Raw genomic sequence first — 3152 nt, 5'->3', positions numbered from 1 at the left:
AAGTACTATTACGTAATTCCCCCCCCATACCCCCCCTTCCCTTCTGATGCAGCTGCCATGTGTCTGCTGCTCGTTGGTGGTCTGCTGCTGTGGAAGAACTACAAACTGAAGAGCACCAACACCATCCACTTTGACAACCCCGTCTACCAGAAGACCACGGAGGATCAGGTCCACATCTGGAGGAACAACAGTTTGGACGGCTACTCTTATCCAAAGGTCAGTCTGATGAACCTTCACCCCTGATCCCAGAGACACACGTCTCCTGTGGGGGGGTCTAATCTAATCTAATCTGATCTGATCTGATCTGATCTAATCTAATCTAATCTAATCTAATCTAATCTAATCTAATCTAATCTAATCTAATCTAATCTAATCTAATCTAATCTAATCTAATCTAATCTAATCTAATCTAATCTAATCTAATCTAATCTAATCTAATCTAATCTAATCTAATCTAATCTAATCTAATCTAATCTAATCTAATCTAATCTAATCTAATCTAATCTAATCTAATCTAATCTAATCTAATCTAATCTAATCTAATCTAATCTAATCTAATCTAATCTAATCTAATCTAATCTAATCTAATCTAATCTAATCTAATCTAATCTAAGACAGGTGGTGTGCCTGAATGAAGAAGCAGACAATCCAGCCTTCACAGAGAACTGATGGAGGTCATGGTGGTGGGCGGAGGAGAGAGTGACGATGATGAAGACGACGACGATGATGATGATGATGATGATGATGACCTACAGTGACTTTGTTTTTACCTCAGTCATCACAGAAATCTGGGGGTCCCAGCCAGTCTGTGATGACCTCTGCGGTCACAGCCAGTCTGTGATGACCTCTGCGGTCACAGCCAGTCTGTGATGACCTCTGAGGCCCCAGCCAGTCTGTGATGACCTCTGAGGCCCCAGCCAGTCTGTGATGACCTCTGAGGTCCCAGCCAGTCTGGGATGACCTCTGAGGTCACAGCCAGTCTGTGATGACCTCTGAGGCCCCAGCCAGTCTGTGATGACCTCTGAGGTCCCAGCCAGTCTGTGATGACACTCAGGTTCACTGATGAAGAAGGAGGAGCTCCTTCAGCTCCGCCCACTCTTTACACAAGTGCCAGTACGGGCCAATCAGAAGCGTTGAATTTCACAGCCATGTTTGACGATTGTTATGAAATGAATCCTTCCCTCTGCTGGACAGTCAAATGTGAATGTTGACAGGAAGGTGGCGCAGTTCTGCAGCATTGGAACACTGGTACTGGTTCCTTGTTAAAAAGGAATCCTGTGTTTCCTCTTCATCCTCATGTCTCTAATTTGAACTCTGCTACAACAGGCTGCCCAGTAGGAGGCGCCGAGGCTGCAAGATTAGGTGAACTGCAGGCTGTATGTGTGAGGAGCCAATCCCACCATGAACCCTTAAAGGATGAGTGGGATGTGACCACAGACCCTGATTATAAATGACGTCCATCATATGACTCGTGTGGAGCTCAAAGAACTGACGTGAAATGTAAAATAATTGTGTGTGCGCCACCTTCAGTACAAATAGTTGTTTATTTCTACAGAAGGTTTTAGACATTAGCACTAGGCTAGCTTGAGTTAGCGTTTGTGCTTAAATGCTAACATATGGCATCAGTGTCTGCTGCAGTGATGTTCAAATCAAACGTCCCTTCACTGCTGACACGACCCACACCTTTGATAACAACAGCCCAACTTTTGGCCTTAATGTTTATTTTAAATTAACTTAAAAACTAAAACAACTATTTTTGTTAACTGTGGACGAGGAAATCACCTCAGGTTTAATGCCCTTCAGCTGGGGGGGGGGGGGGGCCCCCGGGGGGTAAGTCTAGCACTAACGACCATTCCTGGCGTTTGACCTCCGACCATCTGTGGCCTTGGAGGAAACACTGCACACTGTGCCTTTAACTCTGTGACCTTCACCCTTCACTGCCACATGTGCATTAACCCCCCCCCCCCCCCCCCCCGGGGGCGGTTTGGCAGCTGGCTCCTGATTTGTGATGATCCTTGTGGCTCCCCCCTCGCCCCCCCAACCCTCCTCTCCTGCATTCCTCAGAGTCGGGGGGGCTTTGATGCAGTCACGTGTCCAGAGGGTCCTGTCTGCACCACGTGTACCACGTGTTCACTGTATATACACTGTGTATATACACTGTATATACAGTGTATATACAGTGTATATACAGTGTATACAAACATACTGAGGAGCCTGTGTCCATGATGATGAAGATGATGATGATGACGACGACGAGGAAGATGATGATGATGATGATGATGATGATGATGATGATGATGATGATGATGATGATGATGATGATGATGATGATGATGACGAGGATGATGAGGATGATGATGATGATGATGATGTGCCTTTGTTATCTGATGTTCATGTTGGTGCTCAAACCCAAACCTCTGCCAGTTCACAGTGGTTTGTTTGCTCCCTGCAGGTGAGGTCACAGGTCACAGGTCATGTGATTATGGTTTACGTCCTAAATGCTAATGAATCGGTGCAGACCTTTGACTTGACTGACTGTAAATACTGTTGATAATTGTAAATATTACAGTTTTTGGTACCGATGGCAGTGGATTTTACTCTTTGTTGTAAAACATGTTTTGTACATAAATAAATTTTCTATTTATTATAAAGACTGTCAGAGTCAATGCTGACCCCACCCCCCCCTCCCCTCCCCCGTGTTGTAGAGACGTGGCTCATGACAAGAATGAAAAACGTGTCTGTTCCACTGTTTAACTGCATTGGTGGTCACACACATGCCTGAGAGTGTGGGGGAGGTGGGGTGGGGGGGTTACGCCTCCCCTCCCTCCCTTTTTTCATCCGGGGGCCTGGCTGTGTTTATGTGAACTTCTGAAGAATGTGAGGCTCAGTTCCTGGAAAGTCTGAACGTCAGTGAAACAAAACCAGCGCTTCTTAGAAATCCTCCCACCGGGTGAAGTCACGTGGGGGGGGGGGTCGGGGGAGAGGGACGGACCAGCTCTCCTTCACTGTTGTTTGTTTTTCTCGTTCCTATTTCAAGGAAAAGTTTGATCAGGAACGTCATTAATCATTAATCATTAATGTGAAGGTCCTGTTGGGAACACTGAGATCATTCCAGGCTGTTCCACAGAAGAACCAGGTTTCTGTGCCATGAG

The sequence above is a fragment of the Cynoglossus semilaevis genome, chromosome 17, assembly GCF_000523025.1.
Source record: "Cynoglossus semilaevis isolate Cse_v1.0 chromosome 17, Cse_v1.0, whole genome shotgun sequence".
NCBI classification, from domain to species: Eukaryota; Metazoa; Chordata; class Actinopteri; order Pleuronectiformes; family Cynoglossidae; genus Cynoglossus; species Cynoglossus semilaevis.
This window is presented reverse-complemented; position numbering follows the sequence as displayed.